The sequence below is a fragment of the Bubalus kerabau genome, chromosome 3, assembly GCF_029407905.1.
Source record: "Bubalus kerabau isolate K-KA32 ecotype Philippines breed swamp buffalo chromosome 3, PCC_UOA_SB_1v2, whole genome shotgun sequence".
In the NCBI taxonomy this organism is placed as follows: Eukaryota; Metazoa; Chordata; class Mammalia; order Artiodactyla; family Bovidae; genus Bubalus; species Bubalus kerabau.
Window position 1 is genome coordinate 30,221,026 of NC_073626.1, and position 26,619 is coordinate 30,247,644.

Genomic DNA, 26,619 nt, shown 5'->3' on the forward strand with positions numbered 1-26,619 from the left:
GTATGACTGAGGATGAGATGGTTGGATGGCATCACAGACTTGACAGACATGAGTTTGATCAAGCTCCGGGAGTTGATGATGAACAGGGAAGCCTGGCATGCTGCATTCCACAGGGTCGCAAAGAGTCGGACATGAATGAGTTACTGAACTGAACTGATGGGACCGGATGCCATGATCTTCATTTTTTGAATGTTAAGTTTTAAGCCAGCTTTTTCACTCTCCTATTTCACCTTCATTACAGGGCACTTTAGTTCCTCTTCACTTTCTGCCATCAAAGTGTTATCATCTGTGTATCTGAAGTTGTTGATATTTCTCCTGGCGATGTTGATTCCCACTTGTGAGTCATTCAGTCCAGCATTTCTCATGATGTACTCTGCATATAAGTTAAATAAGCAGGGTGATAATATACAGCCTTGACATACTCCATTCCCAATTTGAAGCCAGTCTGTTGTTCCATGTCCAGTTCTAACTGTTGTGTGTCCTGCATGCATGTTTCTTAGGAGGCAGATAAGGTGGTCAGGTAAGGCAGGTAAGGCAGATATTCCCATCTCTTCAAGAATATTCCAGTTAGTTGTGATTCACACAGTCAAAGGCTTTAGGGTAGTCAATGTTTCATTTATTTTTAACTTTTAATTTTGAAATAATTTTTGACATATACAGAGTTGCAAGTGGAGAACTGTAAGTTCTTGCACAAAAGTTAATAGGTTATTTAGCAAGGAGTTCTAGTACCATATTGAAAAGGAGAGGGACATCCTTGCCTGATCTTAGCAGGAAAGCTTTGAGTTTCTCAGCTTTAAATATTTTGTTTGCTGTAGGTTTTGGGTGGATATTCTTTATTGAGTTGAGAAGGTTACCCTCTATTTCAAGCTTACGAAGAGTTTTTACTACAAATGGCTATTGGATTTTGTCAAATGCTTTTTATTCACTTATTGATATTATCATGTGATTTTTTTTTTAGCCTATTGATTCTGTTCTATTGGCTTTTGTCTTATGTAATTGGATACTCTGTGTTAGGCACTGCTGCTGCTGCTAAGTCGCTTCAGTCGTGTCCGACTCTGTGCGACCCCATAGACAGCAACCCACCAGGCTCCCCCATCCCTGGGATTCTCCAGGCAAGAACACTGGAGTGGGTTGCCATTTCCTTCTCCAATGCATGAAAGTGAAAAGTGAAAGCGAAGTCGCTCAGTCGTTTCCGACTCTTAGCGACCCCTGACCCCATGGACTGCAGCCTACCAGGCTCCTCCGTCCATGGGATTTTCCAGGCAAGAGTACTGGAGTGGAGTGCCATTGCCTTCTCCAGTGTTAGGCACAAAGATGTTAAAATTTTTTATATCTTCTGTTTTTAAAAATTTGAGTTTCCCTTGTTAAAGTCTCTGAACCTCCTCCAAGTGCTAATACCCAGCCTAGAAAATTAATTCCAGGAATAAAAGTGCCACTGTTTGCTCATTATCATTCTCTCCAATGACATTAATAAAATGTAAAGTTTTAAAAAATTATCTGATGATTTTTGGTTGTTATAGCAAAAGCAATGATGTTTGGCAATTTTCTATATCCTGGCTGGAATTAAAATACAGATTCTTTTAATCTGAACCTCCAATTGGTACTTTTGTTGCTCAGTCTATGCATTGCTTCTATAATTAGGAAAGTGACGTCAGTGGTAACGTCTTATGAACATTGAGCTGTGGCAGAGAAAGTACATTTGGCAAAATACTCCCATAAAGGTCTTATTTTAGGCAGGAGAGTCCTTAAATTTAATTTCAGTAAACAGTAGTAAATCAAGTAGCTATTATTTCCTTGTTTGTGTTAAAACCCCTATGATAAACATTATAATAAGTAATTTATAAGCCCTCACTGTTTGATTTCTGCCTGTGCTATAGCACTGTCAGGAATGTCAAACCTATTACAAATAAATATCATTGTTGGTATTGATGGACACAGTGAGAATAATGAGGAATTGATAAACAAAGTTCATTTGGACCTTTGGTACAGTGAAAGCAGGTGAGATTAAATAATTGCCTAACAAATATTCATTGATTGGTGACTACTAACAAGACACCGTGGCAGGAATTATAACTGTAAATACATTAAAATTTACACACTTATGTTTACTTAGACAATAAATATAAACTGAAAACTCCTGGTTCTGGGGATATAGATAGGATGGAATAGCTCAAGAGTGACCTTGTGTCTTTCTTTTGCTCTTTAAAGTTTATATATGTATATATATATATATATTTAAAGGAATGTTTAAGAAAAGTAAATGTAATCAAAAATTGATCAGAACATTTCTGTTTCATTTATGAAGTGTTTATTTTTAAAATGATCATTTTTATGGGTGTATTAAAAAGGAATTGGAGATACATCATTGGGAGTTCTCGACCCTTGCATTTGTTCCTGTGTTCTCTAAGAAGAAAATACCAGAAAGCTCCGACAATGGTCATTGGGGAAAAAAAAGACAAACTAAATATCTTGTGAAAGTGGTTTTGAAAATGAAAAATATTCATATGTGTTATTTTGGGGGACTTTAAGATCAACGTCTTGAAAGGTTGGTTGTTGCATAAAGGAGGAAATAAAATAGTGAATGTTTATAATAATATGTGATAAATAAATAAAGATGTGTGGCTGGGATAAAGGAGAAGAACTGGTTTCGGTAATTAGCCTCCAGGTTGACCTTGACTGCTGATAATCCTTGTCCCCCTGTACGTGCGCTTGTGTAGTCCTCTTTTCTCACTGAATTTGAGATGAGCCTGTATAAGAAGGGGCTTCCCTGGTGGCTCAATGGGTTAAAAAGCTGCCTGCAATGCAGGAGATATAGGTTTGATCCCTGGGTCAGGAAGATCCCCTGGAGGAGGAAATGGCAACCCACTCCAGTATTCTTGCCTGGAGAATCCCATGGATAAAGGAGCCTGGTGGGCTACAGTCCATGAGATCGCAAGAGTCAGACAGGACTGAGCAACTAAATCACCACGACCACCACTGAATAACAAAGAACACTCTGTAAACAGACTTGCAGCATCCTGCTTGGTTTCTTATAATACTTATTCTTGGGCCCCTACATAACCATGGAGATGGATTACTCAAAGTGGTGGGCTGGAAAGATCATGTGGAGAGACTGTATGGAGAGGACTTGAGAGAGAGGGAGAGATTTCTGCGAAACCCCAAGTTATCCTACCCTCCAGCCATTTGAAGTCCACCCTCCTGTACAACATGCCATCCAGATGAATCCTCCTCAATGAGCTCTATCCAAGTTGCAGATCTGCAAGAAAAAAATAAAGATTGCTTCTGATTTAAGTCTGTTTTTGGAGTAGCTTGTTGTATAGCCATAGGTAATTGGTACAGAATTTGGGATGCTGCCATTAAAGTGGAGCACTGCAGGAATGCAAAACTGAAGCCTGTGGCACTGGTTTGAGGGTCAGTGACAGAAAAACCTGGGAGCGCCTGAGGTGATTATTAATTAGAGAAAGTGGAAGGGCCTTGAGGAGAAGGTTGCTGAAAATCTGGAGGACACTGAGAGAAATGTCATTTTAGGCTGGAGAAAAATTCAGTTCAGTTCAGTTCAGTTCAGTCGCTCAGTCGTGTCTGACTCTTTGTGACCCCATGAATCGCAGCACGCCAGGCCTCCCTGTCCATCACCATCTCCTGGAGTTTACTCAAACTCACGTCCATCTAGTCAGTGGTGCCATCTAGTAATCTCATCCTCTGTCGTCCCCTTCTCCTCCTGCCCCCAATCCCTTCCAGCATCAGGGCCTTTTCCAATAAGTCAACTCTTCGCATGAGGTGGCCAAAGTACTGGAGTTTCAGCTTTAGCATCATTCCTTCCAAAGAACACCCAGGACTGGTCTCCTTTAGAATGGACTGGTTGGATCTCCTTGCAGTCCAAGGGACTCTCAAGAGTCTTCTCCAACACCACAGTTCAAAAGCGTCAATTCTTTGGCACTCAGCTTTCTTCACAGTCCAACTCTCACATCCACACATGACTACTGGAAAAACCATGGCCTTGACTAGATGGACCTTTGTTGGCAAAGTAATGTCTCTGCTTTTGAATATGCTATCTAGGTTGGTCATAACTTTTCTTCCAAGGAGTAAGCGTCTTTCAATTTCGTGGCTACAATCACGATCTGCAGTGATTTTGGAGCCCAAAAAAATAAAGTCTGACACTGTTTCCGCATCTATTTCCCATGAAGTGATGGGACCAGATGCTATGATCTTAGTTTTTTGAATGTTGAGCTTTAAGCCAACTTTTTCACTCTAATCTTTCATTTTCATCAAGAGGCTTTTTAGTTCCTCTTCACTTTCTGCCATAAGGGTGGTGTCATCTGCATATCTGAGGTTATTGATATTTCTCCTGGCAATCTTGATTCAGCTTGTGCTTCCTCCAGCCCAGCGTTTTTCATGATGTACTCTGCATATAGGTTAAATAATCAGGGTGACAATATACAGCCTTGACGAACTCCTTTTCCTATTTGGAACCAGTCTGTCGTTCCATGTCCAGTTGTAACTGTTGCTTCCTGACCTGCATATAGGTTTCTCAAGAGGCAGGTCAGGTGGTCTGGTATTCCCATCTCTTCCAGAATTTTCCACAGTTTATTGTGATCCACACAGTCAAAGGCTTTGGCATAGTCAATAAAGCAGAAATAGATGTTTTTCTATAATTCTCTTGCTTTTTCGATGATCCAGTGGATGTTGGCAATTTGATCTCTGCTTCCTCTGCCTTTTCTAAAACCAGCTTGAACATCTGGAAGTTCATGGTTCATGTATTGCTGAAGCCTGGCTTGGATAATTTTAAGCATTACTTTACTAGCACGTGAGATGAGTGCAATTGTGCAGTAGTTTGAGCATTCTTTGGCATTGCCTTTCTTTGGGATTGGAATGAAAACTGATCTTTTCCAGTCCTGTGAAAAATTATGTACTGGCAAAACACTGAAACTCCTACTTGCAATAACATGAGAAATAGAGAAAAATATTTAATCTCAGGTTTTTGCTAAAGAAGTTTCCAGATAGGATGTTAAAGTTGCCAACTGGTATGATAAACCTGAGGAGAGCCAGATGGACTGAAAATGAAATGTTTAGTTTTCAGAACTTAGAGGAAATACAGAGGTACCAAAATGGTTTTCCAGGCAGCAAAATGTTCTCAAAGAGAAGTGACCTCAGGGCAGAGATCAAAATATGAGGTATGGCTGTAATACCCTTGGTTAGCTTCCCAGGTGGAGAAGTGGTAAAGAATCTTCCTGCCAATGCAGGAAATGTGAGAGATGTGGGGTTCAATTCTTGAGTTGGGAAGATTCCCTAGAGCAGGAAATGGCAACCCACTCCAGTATTGTTGGCTGGAAGATTCCATGGACAGAGCAGCCTGGCGGGTTACAGTCCATGGGGTCTCAAAGATTTGAACACAACTGAGCACACACACAGGACCTTAGGAAAACTTGAGGTTGGGCCTCCAGAAAACCAGTAGGGGCACTAATAATATTTGGGGCATAGCTCACTGTACTTCTGATAATCTAGGGGCATTTTTCCACAACAGCTACACACAGCACCTGAGATACAGAAGGACATGTCTTAGAAAGAAATGTGGGTGTGATTTCTGTCCAATGGTATGCACTGTAATTTAACACATAGGAAGCCTACAGTATCTTTTAAAATAATAAAAACATCTTGGGCTATGGGCTTTTTGTTTTCGAATTGTCCACAGTAACTGGAATAGCAATGTAAATAGGATTTCTTTTTCCTTTTTCATCTTTGATGTCAAGTGACTCACGTCTCCTGAACCCAGGACCTATAGAGATCTATAGGCTGCTAGTTTCTTTTTCTTTATTGAACTCGTTCAGGGATCATCCTCTTATGTGCTGAGAAATTGGTTAGAGATAGTTGCAGAGGTAAAGGCATGGACCAGCAAGTTTAACCATAGAAAACTCTTGTTATTTGGATCTTTGTGTGGTTTGACACTGACCAGGAGGTGAGTGCCAGCGTTTCCTGATGCTCAAATGAAACTGTTCCTTGAGGTGCATCTTCCCTGCCTTACAGGTTCAGGAAATGTGGGATACTCAAAACTAGACGAGTTTCAGACGGAGCTAATTGTACTCAAAACTGGAGATCATCTTCCTCTCTCCACCTGCATTATTCTATGTATTAAACGTATCCTGCTATCAGATATAAAACCCCAGTTGGCATCTATCTAAACTGCTAAGTCTTTCAAAGAGGGTTTCAGATTAAACAACTGAATTATAATAGTAATCAAATAAATCTGCCAGAGGAAAGAGATGAACATGAAAATAAAAAGGAAAATAAGATCATATAGAAAGAAACAAATGTAATGTAACATAAGTCAGTGTGGGAGTTCAAAAATCATTATTTAAAAAAAAAACTAATTTTATTTATTTATTTATCTTTGGCTGTGCTGGGTCTTTGTTGCTGCACAGGCTTTCCTCCGGTTGTTGAGTGGGGGCTGCTATCTAGCTGTGATGCACAGGCTTCTCATTGCAGGGACTTCTCATGCTGCAGATCATAGGCTCCAGGGCACTAGGACTTCAGTAGTTGCTGCTCCTGGGCTTTACAGCACAGGCTCAGTAGTTGGAGTGCATGGGCTTAGTTGCTCTGAGGCATGAGGGATCTTTCTGGATCAGGAATGGAACCCATGTCTCCTGGGTGGATTCCTTACCACTGAGCTACGAGGAAAGCCCCCCAAATCATTACTTTTTAAATGCAAAATTCAATAGCTGAATTAGAGGAGAAGTTCATGTGCAAAAGAAAAGCTCCTAGCAGAGTGTTAAAAGACAAAGAAATCACAAATAAAAAGATAAAATAATTGGAAAAGAAACTCAGAAGATTCTATATGAGTTAAAGGGGTGATGGTGACTTAGGAAAAAAGAGTACAGGAGAGCCAATCCTTAAACAATTAGAGGGAAACTTCCCTAAGTTGAGAGGAGATCTGAGTGTAAAATTAGAAAGCCTCAAGGAGTTCTAATCTGGGTGATTAAAAAAAATTACACGAATCTGGATATAGCCTGACACATGAACTGGACATCTGGACCCGAATTCAAAGATGAAGAAAACTGTATACATTTTAAGGAAAAAGTGACAAGTTTTTGCACAGAAGAGATTGCATCTTATTTGCAATGTCAGAATCTAAAATAGTGGAATAAATCAGAAGACAGCTGAGAAAAAAAGGCTATGACACAAAAGTCCTATCCTTAGCCAGAAGCTAGCATATTATTCATCTGTTCTATATAAAAAAAGATGTTTAAGGATGTACAAGAAGTCTTATAAATTTGGTAAAATTTCTTTGTTTTTTTTTAACAGTGGGCTACATATTACTCCAGAATGTGAATATAACATAATTTAGCCACCCATTTTCCTATTGATTGATGTTAAATTCCCCCCACCCAGTATTTTATCACTATAAACAGTATTGTGATTAATCTTCTTACAGTTAAAGTCTTATGTTTTAACGCCTTTAACTTTATGAGATAGGTTCCTAAGAATGTTATTTCTAAGGTCAAGGGTGTATTTATTTCAGATTTTAAAAGGTGCTACCAGATTGCCCTCTGAAAAGGATATAAAACTTGACATTTCCACCGCCAGGGAAAAGAATAGCCTTTTGCTGGGGTTCTCACTACAGGAGGTAGCTCTCTCTTTAGAAAATGTTTGTGGGTCTGATAAATATAAAGTGATATTTAGTTGTTCATTAAATTTGCATTTTGCTAATAAGAAGGGAAGTTGAACACCTTTTTGTTATTTCGCTCTTTCAATTTACTGATCTACAAATTACCTAACCAACAGCCTGTGCCCATTTTTTTTATCTGAGCTTTTTATCTTGTAGATTTGTAAGAATTCTTTGTGGTGGATTTGTGTGTGTGTATGTGTCTGTGTTTACAGCTACATAACTGACATTTCCTGAAGGTTTTGTTTATTAACCCTATGTATGTTTTTATAAATTAAAAAAATAAGTAATCATCTTATGATGTATAATTTTCCAACGTTGTTTAAGAATTCCTCCCCCACTCCTAGATGGATATGTAGTCTTTATTTATTTAATTATATTGAAAGATAGTTGATTTATAATGTGTTTTGTTGTTGTTCAGTCAATAAATTATGTCCAACTCTTTGTAACCCCATGAACTGTGGTACACCAGGCTTCCCTGTCCTTCACTATCTCCCGGAGCTTACTCAAACTTATGTCCATTGTGTTGATGATGCCATCCAACCATCTCATCCTCTGTCGTCCCCTTCTCCTCCTGCCCTCAATCTTTCCCAGCATCAAGGTCTTTTCCAGTGAGTTGCCTCTTCGTATCCAGTGGCCAAAGCATTGGAGCTTCAGCTTCAGCATCAGTCCTTTCAATGAATGTTCAGGGTTGATTTGTTAGTTTCTGCTGCTACTGCTGCTGCTAAGTTGCTTCACTCGTGTCCGACTCTGTGCGACCCAATAGATGGCAGCCCACCAGGCATCTCTATCCCTGGAATTCTCCAGGCAAGAATACTGAAGTGGGTTGCCATTTCCTTCCCCAATGCATGCATGCATGCTAAGTTGCTGCAGTCATGTCCCACTCTGTGAGACCTCATGGACAGCAGCCTACCAGGCTCCTCTGTCCACAGGATTCTCTAGGCAAGAATACTGGAGTGGGTTGCCATTTTCTTCTCCATTGTTAGTTTCTAGTATATGGCAAAGTGATTCAGTTATACATATATGCATATGCTTTATTCATAATCCTTTCCATTATGGTTTATTACAGGATATTGTATACAGTTCCCTGTGTTATACAGTAAGACCTTGTTTATCTATTTTATATATAGTAGTGGGTATCTGTTAATCCCAAAGGCCTAGTTTATTCCTCCCTTATCTCCTTTCCCCTTTAGTGACAATAAGTTTGTTTTCTATGTCTGTGAGTCTGTTTGTGTCTCATAGATGAGTTTATTTGTGTCATATTTTAGATTCCACATTTAAGTGATATCATATATTTGTCTTTCTCTTTCTGAGTTACTTTACTTAGGATGATAATCTCTAGGTGCATCTATGTTGCTACAAATAACATTATTTCATTCTTTTTTATGCCTGAGTCATGTTCCACTGTGGGCTTCCCAGGTAGCTCAGTGGTAAGGAATCTGCTTGCCAATACAGGAGACTCAGGAGTCTTGGGTTCAATCCCTGGGTCAGGAAGATTCCCCCGGAGGAGGAAATAAGAACCCACTCCAGTATTCTTGCCTAGAAAATCTCATGGACAGAGGAGCCTTTCCGTAGGATTGTGAAAAGTCAGACACAGCTGAGCGATTGAACACAATATTCCATTGTATGTATATGCATACACAATGGAATATTGTGTATGTGTATATATATATCTTCTTTATCCATTCAACTGTCCATGGACATTTAGGTGGCTTCCATGTCTTGGCTATTGTAAATAGTGCTTCTGTGAACATTGGGATGCATGTATCTTTTCAAATTATGGTTTTCTTTGAATATAAGCCCAGGAGTACATTGCTGGATCATATGGCAACTCTGTTTTTAATTTTTAAGGAACCTTCATACTATTCTCGCTAGTGGCTGCATTAATTTACACTTCCACCTATAGTGTAGGAGGCTTCTCTTTTCTCTGTACTCCCTCCAGCATGTGTTATTTGTATACAGTCTCCTTTGTTGTTGTTTTTTATCTTTTAACAAACATATGTTTTAATTTACATTTAATTCTTTAGCATACTTAAAGCTTTTTTCTCTTACATGTAACAGACTCTGTGGATTGGCTTATTCTCCAACAATGTCTTTAAATCCTGTCCTTCTGGCATTTCTCTTTTGTGAAGGCTGGAAACTAAGAGTTGGTATCTCAGGTTCCTTTACAGTTTCAGGGTCATGTGACTCTGACTGGGCTATAAGTGCAAGCCCATGGAGGAAAGCATTCTTTTCTGAGTAAAAGCAAAAACCTGGTTAAAAGCAAGTAAAAATCCTTTAAGCCTGCCTTTAAAACCATTTCCCCTACTTTCTTGTCTGTAATGTGGATATTGCGCCTGCAGTTTCTGCCTTCATCTTGCAGTGGTGAAAATGAAAGCCAAAACATTGAGGATAATGGAGCAGAAAGAGAGGAGACTGTGTCCTTGAGCAGCTGACATAGACCAAATTACACTCCCTCCCCTAGACCTACTTGTAAAAACAACCCTCCATTTGTTTAAGCTACTGAATCACGAGGTTTTTGTTACTTAACACTGAAAACAATCTTCTTGGATGCGGGGGCCAATATATGCTTTCTTCTATAGATACATGGCTAATTGTGCCAAAATCTATCTTTCCCCTCAATTAAAGCGCCATCAGTGTCTCTTATTAAATTACCATATATATTGAGATCTATTTTTGGATTCTCTATTCTGTTGCACTGAGTTGCCTTTCTCATCCTATGTCATTAATATGTTGATTTGATTAAAATGATTATATTCACACACACACACAAATACACAAAGAATATTGTGACAGTTCAATTGCACTGGACATGGCAGTAGGACTTTAAATCTGTCCATTCTTCCAAGAAAATTTCTTTCTTTTTTAATTTAATTTAATTTAATTTTTTTTAAATTTTATTTTATTCTTAAACTTTACATAATTGTATTAGTTTTGCCAAATATCAAAATGAATCCGCCACAGGTATACATGTGTTCCCCACCCTGAACCCTCCTCCCTCCTCGCTCCCCATACCATCCCTCTGGGTCGTCCCAGTGCACTAGCCCCAAGCATCCAGTATCGTGCATTGAACCTGGACTGGCAACTCATTTCATACATGATATTTTACATGTTCCAATGCCATTCTCCCAAATCTTCCCACCCTCTCCCTCTCCCACAGAGTCCGTAAGACTGTTCTATACATCAGTGTCTCTTTTGCTGTCTTGTACACAGGGTTACTGTTACCATCTTTCTAAATTCCATATATATGCGTTAGTATACTGTATTGGTGTTTTTCCTTCTGGCTTATTTCACTCTGTATAATAGGCTCCAGTTTCATCCACCTCATTAGAACTGATTCAAATGTATTCTTTTTAATGGCTGAGTAATACTCCATTGTGTATATGTACCACTGCTTTCTTATCGATTCATCTGCTGATGGACATCTAGGTTGCTTCCATGTCCTGGCTATTATAAACAGTGCTGCGATGAACATTGGGGTACACGTGTCTCTTTCCCTTCTGGTTTCCTCAGTGTGTATGCCCAGCAGTGGGATTGCTGGATCATAAGGCAGTTCTATTTCCAGTTTTTTAAGGAATCTCCACACTGTTCTCCATTTCAACAAAGTAGCTTTCAAGCGCTTGCTGCTGCTGCTGCGTTGCTTTAATTGTGTCCGACTCTGTGTGACCCCATAGACAGCAGCCCACCAGGTTCCCCCGTCCCTGGGATTCTCCAGGCAAGAACACTGGAGTGGGTTGCCATTTCCTTCTCCAGTGCATGAAAATGAAAAGTGAAAGTGAAGTCTCTCAATCGTGTCCGACTCTAGCGACCCCATGGATTGCAGCCTACCAGGCTCCTCTGTCCATGGGATTTTCCAGGCAAGAGTACTGGAGTAGAGTGCCATTGCCTTCTCTGTTTCAAGTACTTAGAGCAAGGTATTTCAGGGATGGTCCTCCAGAGAAATAAGTTAAAGAACATGATATAATGAAAGCAGCATTGCTTATAGTCAGGAAATTTTCATTTTACTCCCCATCTGCCAAGTTTTCAACCCTACATGTGTTCTTTCAATTTCCTCATCTCTGATTGACTCATTCATAGAATCAGGGTTGACAGTAGATGGCTCCTGGTGTCCCATGCAGCTCTAAAAATCAGTGAGTCCATGAATCTATAAACTAGGACATTTCTATGAAACTATTACATTCTTTCTCCTTACAGGAAAGAAAATTTCTGTGATTGGAATCTGTCATCTTCAAATACATAAGTTACCTGTATACTTCTATGCAATCCAAAAAAATCCAGTTGCCCACATTAGCTTTTCCTTTTCTCTCATTGTGTGGGAGGGCTTTTGGTCACCTTCTAGAAAAGGGGATAAATTGAACTTGCCTTGGTTCCCCTGTGGGTGACTTCATACAGGTCTTAACTTTGAAAGGAGAGAACAGGCAGACAGCTAGAAAAAGGGTAATTCTGAGAAGTATTAGAGAAAAATTTGAGTTCACACTGGGGTGAGAATAAACTTCACTCAGGATTAGAATCTGCACTGCTTCCTAGACAGTCTGTACTACTTGGCCAATGCTATTTCTTTTTGTCCTTCCTGTTGTCCTGTAATATTTCAGCTGTTTCTCACATATACAATCAGGTTATTTTTTAAGAATATAAGGACATGGAAGGTCAAATCATGTACCCTCCCAATAGTTCTTTTCATCTGCAGTAAGAGAAAAATTATATTCAGATTATTTTGTGCATTAGCTCTATTCTAGAATATCTCAAGATGTTGACTTAAAATTAATATGAAAAAATTATTAAGACTTAAGCAGGGTACTCTTTTTCTGTCCTTTCAATTCCTGACACAAGCTGATTCTGCTTTTCTAGGTCATGGTTCCTCCCAAGGGTTAAGACAGATGGTTTGACCAGGAGATTGAATCATTTAAAATTTATTTTCCTTTGTTTAACTTTAGGATAGCTCAGGAATTTTGGCTATCCTAATTCATCTTCAAATTTAATTTAAAAAATGATAACTAATGACCTCAATTCAGATCATTTGCAAAATCTCACAGCCTTATAAATATGGATTATAATAAGAAGAATGATTTACAGATAATGAGCTCTTTGTCTGTCTCTGGAATCTTCTTACAGCTGGAGGAGTATGAAAGGTCATACCTACTGGATTGTATTCTTATCTTTATCCCTCTGTGTTTATCACTTTTGCTGTGACTTTTTGAAGTCCTTAATATTACCACTATCCTAGAAAAATGTGATCTAGGATAGATGGCATGAAGGTGTTAGGATCAGGATACAAACCTGATTATATTTTCTTTCCCTTTTGAGGTTAGAACTATCACAGACTGATTTTCTGGTTATTCCTTTTCTGAATTCCATGTAGAAGCTACCAAGAAGCTTTCTCCATAGGAGTGATACCACAGTGTTATTGTAAAATGTTATATAGAGTACTGTTGTAAAGTGGCATGATCACTACTATAAGGAATCATAGCTTTTTTCTAAAAATACCTGCACACAGTGCTTATTCCTTGAAGCTTTTTGGCCGTACTGTATATATGATATATGTTTAAGAAAACTGAGGCAGACACTTAACAGATTTTACCCAATGACAGAGTTGTTCAGTGAGATTCCAGTAACACTTCTGTTAATCAACACTGCCTATAGTGAGAAGCAAATGCTTTATTTAGTAATAGTGATATGTAGTTTATTTTGCCTGGGGAGTGTGGTCTAGGAAGTTTCTTTAATTGTTTATCTTCCCTTGGCATAAATACATTAATGATACATCGAATATTTTTAAAATTTTGAAAGTTTAGTCATAAAGTTTATGATTGAGTACATTTAGAGAGCACACTGTATTTTTCAATTCTCTACCTCTTCCATCACAATAATTGCTCTCTCCAGTAAAAAAGTAAGTTGCTTTTTTAATTTAGCAACTTTAAGCATTGATCAATTTCTAGATTTTTATTTACTCTAAGAATAAATTTAATATAAACAAGATTACCTATGTCTGTTGATTATAGCAGAAAGTATTGTAAATTATATTCTGGTAATTGGGAGGTTGTTAGGGATGCAGGGAAGAAGTTGTAAGTAATTTGAGACATTTTAAAACATTAAGTATTCTTTTGCTGATAACATAAAAATACTCAGTAATGTGATTACTTTTTTTTAGAAATTAGTATTAGAGAAATCCATTTTTAAATATGTTTTTAAAAAAACTTTTAAGTTCTCATTTTTTTTTAAATTTTATTTTATTTTTAAACTTTACATAACTGTATTAGTTTTGCCAAATATCAAAATGAATCCGCCACAGGTATACATTTTAAAAAATATGTATTTTATGTATTTGACTGCACCAATCAGTTGCAGCATATGGAATCTTTTTAGCTGTGGCATGTGAACTCAGGGATTGGAGCCGGTCCTTTGCATTGGGAGCATGAAGTCTTAGCCACTGGACTATTAGGAAGGTCCCAAAAACATCTATCCTTTTTTTTTCTTTAAAGATAGCAATTTTAGGTAGTCTACAAGAGTGGTGAGTCTAGTAATATTCCAATCAATAAATGAATGGTCATTTATGTACAACTAATTTTTACATGGGTGTTCATTGGAAGGACTGATGCTGAAGCTGAAACTCCAGTACTTTGGCCACCTCATGCGAAGAGTTGACTCATTGGAAAAGAGTCTGATGCTGGGAGGGATTGGGGGCAGGAGGAGAAGGGGACGACAGAGGATGAGATGGCTGGATGGCATCACCGACTCAATGGATGTGAGTATAAGTGAACTCTGGGAGTTGGTGATGGACAGGGAGGCCTGGTGTGCTGCGATTCATGGGGTTGCAAAGAGTCAGACACGACTGAGCAACTGAACTGAACTGAACTGAATTTTTACATCCAGAGTGATATACTATACTATTTTCTTACAGTGAATTTAACAATCTCAAAACAATTAAAAAACTGTTAGCATTTGAGCAATTCATAAGAAAAGCTGACATTTGTTCACAAAACATGGTCAGTGCAGTCTGAAGTTTTTCTTTGAGATTTTTCTCCAAACAGCTGTTGCAAATGACCCTGAGTTCAGAAATATTAGGTATAATAACATTGTGGAGGGAATTAAGTTGATGAAAGATCTACTCTTCCTGTAAAGTCATGCTTAATAATGTCTAACTTCTCAGATAATTGTCTTCCACAATAGTTAAACAGTGAATAACAAGTAAAACTGATACACAAGTTTCTATTGTCTTGTGAAATGATGGAATGGATGAAACAGAGGGAAACAAAATTGTTGTTTGAAGTGGGAAAAAAGAACACATCTCCAATGATAGAATCCACAGTAAGATTATCCTCATTACAAATAGACCGACCATCAGGGCCTGATTTGGTGAAATATCTTCTAAATGGTCACCTCCTCCAAAAAAACATTCTGGTCTTTCACCTTGAACTAATTTCTCCCATTTTGTCCTTTCCCATCACTGCTCATGTCCCTATTTATCATTCGATTCCTTGGCTTTGGATTTGAGTTGTTGATATGTCTGGACTGTTGTTATTTAGTCACTAAGTTGCCTCCAACTCTTTTGTGACCCTATGGAGTATAGCCAGCCAGGCTCCTCTGTCCATGGGATTTCCAAGGCAAGATAACTGGAGTGGGTTGCCATTTCCTACTTCAGGGGATCTTCTGTACCCAGGGATCAAACCTGTGTCTCCTGCATTGGCAGGTGGGTTCTTTACTACTGAGCCACCAGGGAAGTCCATCCAGGACTGTGCCAACCTGCAAATATCTTGGAGGCAGTGGTGGTGTCTTATTGAACTCTGCATGCTTTAACCCTCAACACAAGAAACATGGTGCCATATCTGGCACACTGAAGGAAATTAATAAAATTAAGTAAGTAAACAAATAGGTAATATTTTAACTGTTCATTTTTTATTTTATTCTCCATCAAATAAAAAATTACAACAAAAATAAGCATTTTTAGCTTATTTTCAAATTAAGAGACAAAGAATTATATGATTAATTAAATTAGTATTCTTCCTCAGTTTTCATCAAATTCAGTTGATAATCCTGTGTCTCTAAAGGCTAGAGTTTGTTTCCAAGTGTGAGTAGTATGCTGCTGCTAAGTTGCTTCAGTTGTGTCCGACTCTGTGCGACCCATAGACGGCAGCCCACCAGGCTCCCCCAGCCCTGGGATTCTCCAGGCAAGAACACTGGAGTGGGTTGCCATTTCCTTCTCCAATGCATGAAAGTGAAAAGTGAAAGTGAAGTCGCTTAGTCGTGTCCGACTCTGAGCGACCCCATGGACTGCAGCCTACCAGGCTCTTCTGTCCATGGGATTTTCTAGGCAAGAGTACTAGAGTGGGGTGTCATTGCCTTCTCCAGTGAGTAGTAATAGTTTCTCAATAAGTAATGCTGCTACTGCTAAGTCACTTCAGTCGTGTCCGACTCTGTGTGACCCCATAGACGGCAGCCCACCAGGCTCTGCCATCCCTGGGATTCTCCAGGCAAGAACACTGGAGTGGGTTGCCATTTCCTTCTCCAATGTATGAAAGTGAAAAGTGAAAGGGAAGTCGCTCAGTCGTGTCTGACTCTTGGCGACCCCATGGACTGCAGCCTACCAGGCTCCTCCGTCCATGGGCTTTTCCAGGCAAGAGTACTGGAGTGGGTTGCCATTGCCTTCTCCAACAATAAGTAATATTATACAACAATTCAAATTAGGTAATTTGGGCCTTTGGATAAGCACCTCACTTTTTTTCATAATCCTTCTTGGTCACTTAATTATAATGTCTCAAAAGTGAGTGTGTATATATATACGTATACACACACACACACACACAGGCCAGTGACAGAGTTCAGGAAGGGTTATAATTGCAATAACTTAAGCTGATAAGGAACTGAACAAAGACTGAAATGCAGTCATTAGTAATATACATTTCTTAAAATCTATAAAAGGTTTGATGATTTACTGTAGGAATATAGAGAAAGCAGTGGTGAATCATGCCTGAGCCAGAAAGCCTTGGAAAGTTTCAATGAAAAGAACACATTTGAGTCAGGGCTTAAGTGGTGACACAGATTTGATCAAATCAGAGGGGCAGGATTTTAGGTAAGAGAAATCGCATCAGCCATGGTGCTGTGACATGGATGTGTCTAGAACAATAACTAAAGAGCCGGTGGGACTGGCAACGAGGACCTCTAGGTGACTTCCGAGCAGGTGTGATGGATGTTAAGGAATGGATTATAAAAATATTCTGATACACTGGTATACATTGGGTTTGAGGGAGACCAGAAGCAGGAATAAGTGTTAGAAGCCATTGTCCTGGTGAGAAATTATGGGGAGTGGAATAGGCCAGTAGCAGTGAAAAAAGAGGGCAGAAGAAATGAGAGAGTCTAAGAGGACATTAACATTTTCTAGCTTTAGTGGCAAATAAATTATGATCATTTATATGCTATGGAGAGCTCAGGAGAGGGAACTTTTTTTTTAATGGAGTAGAGATAAAAATTTTTAAAGGCAGGAGTGTCAAATGGTGCAGTAGGATGAAGATTAAGTGGTTATCATTTGGGGTGACCATAAACACTTTTCACTTTTATGGGAAAACATAAGCCGTTGATTCCTGTTTCTATCACTGTTGTTCCCCTAGTCACTCTGGAACCATGACGTAATATTTAGTGCTAAACAGCCTATGCAGAATTGGAAAAGAATGTTTCGTTGATTGCTGTGTCCCACATCAACTGATTAGCTTCTCTTCTGTGAGGATCAGCTGCTGGGGATGCTGGTTGCTCACAGGAGCATCTGTTGTCATTGATTCTGCTCCAAGCAGTAGGTGAGCCGGAGTCAGATTGTACTGCAGAGGTGAAGGAGAAAGGAGATGGAACTTGTAAGGGAGACACATTTTTACCTCTACTGTCATAGGTTTTTTTTTTTTTCCTGGACCTGAAAATTAAACTGACGTAATACAGAGTAACATGAGAAAAGCTAACAAATGTATGTGGTTTATGTGATGTGTGAGATTTCTTAAGGCAAAAAGGACCCAAAGAAATGATGAAACCTAAATATTCTTTTTCCTAGGTTGAACAAAGACAGACAATCATGGAAAAGTAATTAAAATATATGGGGAGGCTAAAGGAAGATGAAAATTCTTTTAAGTAGGTCTGTTTGTACAGAATTCTCTTGACTTTGACTCCCATGGAAGAATGTTCTCTTGGTACAGTTCAGTTCAGTTCAGTTGTTCAGTCGTGTCTGACTCTTTGTGGCTTCATGGACTGCAGCATACCAGGCTTCCCTGTCCATCACCGACTCCCAGAGCTTACTCAAACTCATGTCCATGGGGTCGGTGATGCCATCCAGTCATCTCATCCTCTGTCGTCCCCTTCTCCTGACTTCAATCTTTCCAAGCCTCAGGGTCTTTTTCAATGAGCCAGTTCTTGGTACAGAGAAGGCATCTTTCACAGACGTGTTTTATCTCCCATTTTTAGAAAGAAGTGGGGAGATGAGAATGGCCTTCTCTTATCTGTTATTTTTTTAAGTTCCTTTCAGTTCAGTTCAGTTCAGTTGCTCAATTGTGTCTGACTCTTTGCGACTCCATGGACTGCAGCAGGCCAGGCCTCCCTGTCTATTACCAACTCCTGGAACTTGCTCGAACTTATGCCCATTGAGTCCATGATACCCTCCAACCATCTCATCCTCTGTCGTCCCCTTCTCCTCCCGCCTTCAAACTTTCCCAGCATCAGGGAGAAAGGTTGTTGTTTCACGCGAAGACACCGGGATTCTTGGCCCTCGGAGGAGAAGAATTCAATCTGGGGCCAGAGACGAGGCTTGATCGCTCAGAGCTTTTGTGTAATAAAGTTTTATTAAAGTATAAAGGAGATAGAGAAAGCTTCTGACACAGGCATCAGAAGGGGGCAGAAAGAGTAACCCCTTGCTAGTGTTAGCAATGAAGTTATATACTCTCCAATGAATCCAAAGAATGTCTGGAGGTTATAAAGACCTCACCAGACCTACTCCCATAATTTACATTTTAAAATAACAGAATTAGCCAAAAGGTTTAATCCAGAGACTGTCCTCAGGCAGGATACATTATTGTTATATAATCCTAAGAAATGTAGAGAAGGAAGAGTTTGTCCTTTCTTCCTCCTTGAGAATTCCAGACCCCTCTCTCCTTGGGGACCCCTAGACTTCTTATCAACCTGCCTAGGAAATGACTCTTTCAAGGGTCTTTTCCAACAAGTGAGTTCTGTGCATCAGGTGGTGAAAGTATTCGAGTTTCAGCTTCAGCATCAGTCCTTCCAATGAATATTCAGGACTGATTTCCTTTACAATGGACTGATTGGATCTCCTTGCTGTCCAAGGGACTCTCAAGAGTCTTCTTCAACACCACAGTTCAAAACCATCACTTCTTCAGCACTCAACTTTCTTTACAGTCTAACTCTAACATCCATACATGACTACTGGAGAAACCATAGCTTTGACTTGATGGACCTTTGTTGGCAAAGTAATGTCTCTGCTTTTTAATATGCTATCTAGGTTGGTCATAACTTTTCTTCCAAGGACCAAGTATCTTTTAATTTCATGACTACAGTCACCATCTGCAGTGGTTTTGGAGGCCCCTCCCCCCAACCAAATACAGTCTGTCACTTTTACATTGCTTTCCCATCTATTTGCCTTGAAGTGATGGGACCGGATGCCATGATCTTCGTTTTCTGAATGTTGAGCTTTAAGCCAACTTTTTCACTCTCCTCTTTCACTTTCATCAAGAGGCTGTTAAGTTCTTCTTCACTTTCTGCCATAAGGGTGGTGTCATCTGCATATCTGAGGTTATTGATATTTCTCCTGGCAATCTTGATTCCAGCTTGTGCTTCATCCAGCCAGTGTTTCTCATGATGTACTCTGCATATAAGTTAAATAAGCAGGGTGACAATATACAGCCTTGATGTACTCCTTTCCCTATTTGGAACCAGTCTGTTGTTCCATGTCCTGTTCTAACTGTTGCTTCCTGACTTGCATGCAGATTTCTCAGGAGGCAGGTAAGGTGGTCTGGTATTCCCATCTCTAGAAGAATTTTCCAGTTTGTTGTGATCCTCACAGTCAAAGGCTTTGGCATAGTCAATAAAGTAGACATAGAAGTTTTTCTGGAACTCTCTTGCTTTTTCCATGATCCAACAGATGTTGGCAATTTCATCTCTGGTGCCTCTGTCTCTTCTAAATCCAGCTTGAACATCTGGAAGTTCATGGTTCAGGTACTATTGAAACCTGGCTTGGAGAATTTTGAGCATTACTTTGCTAGCGTGTGAGATGAGTGCGATTGTGTGGTAGTTTGAGCATTCTTTGGCGTTGCCTTTCTTTGGGATTGGAATAAAAATGGACCTTTTCCAGTCCTGTGGCCACTGCTGAGTTTTCCAAGTTTGTTGGCATATTGAGTGCAGCACTTCCACAGCCTCATCCTTTAGAATTTGAAATAGCTCAACTGGAATTCCATCACCTCCACTAGCTTTGTTTCTTTAGCTCAAAACAATCCTTATGCCAAAGTGCCGTATTTGAGGGTAGCACATTCTGCCCTGCTGCATCCCATTCAGTACAGTCATCACCTATGAAATAAATAAGGAACAACAGTGAACCTGAAAATCCAAGAGGGTTTTCCTCTCGCTGCTCTGTGGGGTTCATTGTAGTTTACATTCAGTTAAGAGAATTGATAGTCAAGCTATATTTAGTTATTTCATTTTAAATCTTGTATTTATACACCTTCTCTCTAATGTTCTATACTCTTAAACACTTTAAAATTATGTAATCCAGGGTGAAAGACTGGAAAAAATTGTTAAATTTACCTTCGTTCGCATTATAAAAATTCTGGGGAAATTGCATGGATGTGTTTGTAATGTATCCTGTAATATCATGTATTATACTGTTATGGCTGAGAATGTTGTAAATACTAATCTGCCTGCAATGCGGGATACGCAGGTTTGATCTCTGGGTCAGCAAGATCCTTTGGAGAAGGGAATGACTTCCTAATCCCATGGACAGAGGAGCCTGGTGGGCTATAGTCCATAGGGTTGCAAAGAGTCATGCATGACTGAGTGACTAACATTTAAGCAGAAAGATCAAAATAGAGAATCACCTGGAAAAAAAAAAGTCCCGTGTTTGAGAAAATTTAAAAGGTAGTTGTTGGGCTACCATCTTATTGGTTCTCTCTGTTGGGCTGAACAGTGGGAACTAAAAGACCATGCAGTGAATCTCATGATTTTTTCAAGGAGTGGACTTGGAGGAGGTGGAGGGTTGCAAACTAGATTACATTCCTTTCTCAAGAAATAAACCAGAGGCGAACGAAAACAAACAAGCTAACAAACTTCAGCAGGTTTACGACACAGTCTCTTATCTTGCTGTAGAGTCAGAAAACTGTATTTATTGTCTTTTGTAAATAATTATTTGCTGTTGTCTAGAATAGCATTTTAATTCCCGCCTTTGCTGAGTATATTTTGTGTGCTACGAGTGATCATCTGTGCTTCCATTACCATCCTTTCTCTGACCCCCAGGTGCTTGCCTCTTCCCATGTTTCTTGAAAAGTCAAAGGTGTGAGTCTTGTTAAACAAATTTTATTTTTCTTTCTTCCTAAGGACACTTATAAATACATGCATTGCTCTGCTCTGAATTATCTTGGTCTCCCAACAAGGTGAAAGTAGACATTTAATTATGTTTTTTGTTTTTTTTTTCCAACCCTTGGTATTTGTTCTTATTGCTCATAGCAATATTTTAGCTTGCTTTAATTTATTGTACTAGTGTTCTTAATCCCCCAAAGTCACAATTGTATTCAGGAAGACAAAAAATATAAAGTGATAAGATGTCTCATTATCTCAAAATACAAGAAAAATGGAACTGTCATTGCCCAGTTTCTCTAGAAAGGAGAGCCTGGGGCAAAGATAAAAGTGATAATACAGCAGTTTTGAAGGTGAAACCCAGCGCAGCCCAGCATGGGTGAGGAGAGCAAAGTGAGGCAATGGTAGGGGTGAAGCAGCAGGAGAGCATGGCCAGGCTGGGGACCTCTTCATGGCAGGCTGCACCTAGGCGTACCAGCTTAGCAAGGACATTGCTGGCCACAGGGACAGCTCTGAAGGGTGACAATGAGTAACAGATTGTGACTCTGAGCACCAAAAAGAAGGAGGAAGGAGCAGGAACTTATTTATGTAGCTCTCTCATTTTTGAGCTTCCCCAGTGTCTCAGTTGTAAAGAGTCTGCCTGAAATGCAGGAAGTACAAGTTCGATCCCTGGGTTGGGAAGATCCTCTTGAGGAAGGCACGGCAGCTGACACCAGTTTTCTTGCCTGAAGGATCCCATGGACAGAGGAGCCTGGTCGGCTATTGTCGCAAAGAGCTGGACATGACCGAGCACACATGCTCTAATTTTTGCTTCCCATAAGTAAAAGTTTACTCTTTGTGAGAGTCAACTACTGCATATTCTGGGAGGCATCATTTGGCTCTTACTGTCCTCTCCTATGATATGATGCTTCATCTAAATTTAGATGTAGAAGGAGGCAGAAACTCTGACCTGGCAGCGGATTGGCCTGGCTGTGCACAATCAAGGGTTCCGAGCTTGGCATTCTCAGGACAAGTGGCTGGTTGGCCTCGGGCAGGGGACTGAAAGACCCCAAAACTCCATTTAGTACGGCAGCTGTGCAAGTGAGCCAGTATCCAGGAGACTGCTGGCACCAAGGGAATCTGAGATTTGTGTCTCATAAAATAAGCTGGATCTTTAAAAATAACAACTAAGCGATCCACAGAGATGTGTAAAAGAGATTTATCAGGAATTCTGTCAAATGTAGGTGAATGCAAGAAAATGACGATTTGAAGTTGAGTAGCTTCTCTTACAATCACACTCTCAAGATTTTGTGCCACATGACACTTTGCAATGTTATTTGGATCCCTTTTTCTTCATTGACATGCGTGTCACAGGCTCTGCAATGAACATAGTGAGGAATTTTGTGCCTCAAGCAATGCACTGACCACACACTGGGAGAAAAATCAGAGCCATATAAGGAAATCCAGCAGAGCTTCCGGAACTCAGTTGCAAATTTCTCAGGAAATAATGTGTATGATTAATGCTATTGTATTTTTTCTTATTCAGATTAACAATCAGCTTAGTTTAGCCTCTTGAGATTTTGTGATATGTTCACTAAAGCCAGATTTAAAATTACTATCCTGGCTGTTGCTGCTAATTGGAAAATGTCCTTCAAGCCCAGAGTGGTGTGTAATTCAAGGACTCATTCTTCCAGCTATTCTGTTTCAACTAGCAGAGTTCAGTTGTGGAAGAAAGAAACAGTGACATCCCGCTCATGAAGTAAGATTTTCCCCCTCTGTTTTACTGTTAAAGATGTCACAGGCAAGTTATGAGATCTGCAAGGAACTTTGGTTTACCTAGAGTATGAAAAAGTGGAAAATAATGTTTTCTCCTGACTTCACGCCATTAGAATCTTATGGGGCAAGAATGCAGAGAAGATTCTGGAGATCCCATGCTAATTTGTTATAAAAAAAAGCAGATCTAGTCCCAATTCATCTCGCTGAAGAGAGATAGCAACGTAGCATCAAGGCCATTGCAAATAAATACCCTCTACTCTCCCATAGACATGAATTAATGGTAAGTTTACTTAACGTCTGACTTGCCTAACAAAGTTAATTTGAAGGCTATTTTTGATAAATAAAAATTGTCACCACTTATTGCATGCTTTCTTATTTGCCAGACAATGTTCTGAGTGTTTTTAAAAATGCTTTTAATCTTTCTAACAACCATAAGGGGAAAGATACCCTCGGTATATGGAGAAGGAGACAGAATTACAGGACTAATATATGTCCTGCCTAGGGTCACACAGGCAGCAAATAAAATGGCAGAGCTGGAATTGAGCAGTCTAGAGCAGGCAGATTCTTCTTAGCTAAAAATGATTATTGCCTCACCTCTAACACCAGTGATATGTGTGTGTGATATGAATATGAGCATGTATAGAATTTCTTATTTCCCTTATTTGCTCAATAACAAATATGGAAACTATTTTCTAAATAGATTTCATTTTTATCTGCTTTGTCAGAGAATACATTCCCATGAGAAAGGGCATCTAGGAGACCCTGAAATTATCCTTCCCTCACCTCTCATAAGCTTTATATCAAACACACAAAGGAGCCTACCTCCTTGTCCTTCATAAATGTGCTCAGGTTTATGAAACTTGAAAAGTGACAGATTGTTTATTAAGTCACTTAATCACTAACACGTCTCGTCTCTTTCTCAAATAGTGAGCTATTACTCCAGCCGCTAGGAAAGTTAATATGCTCGTAACTAAGTGATTGAGGAGAGCTGTAATACATCTGTAACTGTCTCATAATGCAAGGTAAATAAGCTGGAAATTATCTCCTGACACTCTTAGGGCTGCCAGGAGACAGAAAGCTTCTCCTCCTGGTTACACTGGATTTGTTTCGTGTAAATTTTTGCTGGCCCTGGCCAGGGAATACAAATTTAGAAGGCAAAGAGTTTGAAGGCTTCAGAACACTTTGCTTTTAGGATTCTGCCCCTAGAACAACTCCAAGTGTAAAACAGGTAACGCTTTCAATTTAAGATTTAAGATGTGCACAAATTCACAATAGTTTTCTTTTTGTCTCCTCCGTGAGGCATTAGGGATCTTTTCCAGGTCATATCTAAATTTTAGACCAGCGTGAGGGCATCAAAAAGCAAACTGTTGATAGTCAAAGTTATAAAGATACAGTCTTATGCTCTTACTTTACTTGGCTCAGGTTTAAACTCCCTTTTTTACGCCTTTTCTCTGGATGCTTTTATTCTTATCTCCAGCCTAATTTAGCACAGGGTCCATGCTCTGTGTGTCTGCAGTTTGTTTAGCATACATTTCTTGGAATTGCCCATGCTTATGCACAACTATGGGAGAAGGCAATGGCACCCCACTCTAGTACTTTGCCTGGAAAATCCCATGGATGGAGGAGCCTGGTAGGCTGCAGTCCACGAGGTCGCTAAGAGTTGGACATGACTGAGCGACTTCACTTTCACTTTTCACTTTCATGCATTGGAGAAGGAAATGGCAACCCACTCCAGTGTTCTTGCCTGGAAAATCCCAGGGACAGGGGAGCCTGGTGGCTGCTGTCTATGGGGTCACACAGAGTCGGACACGACTGAAGTGACTTAGCAGCAGCAGCAGCATGCACAACTATATAACGGGCTTGTGTGTGTATATTAGTCATTCAGTTGTGTCCAACTTTTAGACCCCATAGACTGTAGCTGGCCAGGCTCCTCTGTCCATGGTATTCTCCAGGCAAGAATACTGGAGTGGGTTGCCATTCCCTTCTCCAGAGGATCTTTCTGACCCAGGAATTGAACTGAGGTCTCCTGCATTGCAGGCAGATTCTTTATTGTCAGCCACCAGGGAAGCCCATAAGATGGGATTACTGCCAAGTACCAGCACAATACACAGAACTGCAGTTCAGTTGGACAATATCAGAATCAACTTTTTTTTTTTTCTTTTTGACTGACAGATCCTCCCTCAGGTTTATTTGTCAAATAGCACAGGAGGACATCAGTCCCCTGCAGACAGCAGCCCAAGGGTCACACCGGTCCTTCTGTCCTCACATTGGCAGATGAGAGCCTGTACTCTGGAGGATTTGTGGGTGCCTGGGCACCTTTGAGAGCCTGAGCCTGAGCTGGAGTTGGAGTGGAAGCTGAACCTGAAGTTGTGACCTTGGCCTTGGTTCAGTTTTGGCCTGGAATTTTGGCTAGCAGAGCCTGAGACCCTTGGTGATGCAGGCATGAGTAGGTTTTCTGTGCTTAGGGTAAGCAGTGTAGGCAAGTCAACTTAGCTGGTGGCTGCCACCCTTTGGGATCTTGGGCTTGACCTCCTTAGGCTTCACAAGAGCCTTGGCAGCCTCAACACGTGCATTCATGGCCTTGGCGTTATTGGCCTGTGTCTTCTTCAGGCCCTTCTTGTGCCTCTCGGTAAAGCACTTTCCTTGAGAACTTATAGTCCATCCCCTTAAGAGTCTCGTTTCTTCGCAATCAGGGTCATAACTTTTAAAAATTTTTATTTATTTATTTGGCTGTGCCAGGTCTTAGTTGTGGCAAGCAGGCCATTTAGTCTTTGTTGCAGCATGTGGGATCTTTAGTTATGGCATGCAGGATCTAGCTCCCTGGCCGGGGATTGAGCCCTGTCCCCTTGTACTGGGAGTGTGGAGCCTTAGCCACTGGACTGCAAGGGAAATCCCGATTGGGATTTTTTGATGCTGTTTCTGTGTCGTTTTCAGGACTGCTTGTGTGTGTGTGGTTCTTGGACTCGGCCATGTCTACACCTGGAGGATGAGAGTGGAGAATCAGAGCTAGGGGCTCACTGGGCTGGGTCTTACCTCTCCACCCTGGTGGGGGACTCCAGATCCTGAAACTCCTGGGACCTGAAGAGAAAGAGTCAAACTAAGTGTTTCTTCTTTTACATTTTTTTTTCACAGAAGCAACTGTTGCTCTCACCAACACATAGAAAGAAGTGAAGTTGCTCAGTTGTGTCCGACTCTTTGCGATCCCATGGACTGTAGTCTACCAGGCTTCTCTGTCCATGGGATTTTCCAGGCAAGAGTACTGGAGTGGGTTGCCATTTCCTTCTCCAGGGGATCTTCCTGACCTAGGGATCGAACCCAGGTCTCCTGCATTGCAGGCAGACACTTTACCCTCTGAGCCACCAGGGAAGCCCACCAGCACATAGGAGACCACAAATGTGGTCTAGTCATGATGTGTCCATTCTTAGTGATAAGACCTTTCCCAGCTACTGTATTCCTATTCTGTTTCAGAATAGGAGCTCAGCTACGTGATACACCTGAAGTAAAACAAGCCATTCTGCCAACTTTAACTGAGCAGTTGCTTTGTGCCAGGTGCTATGCTAGGTGGCTCTGATACTGCTAGTACTTGGAGAAATCCAAGTAACTTCTTTCAGTCCCCAAAGAAAGCACTGAGGTCTTAGAATTGACACCCTCAGCAGGTGGGA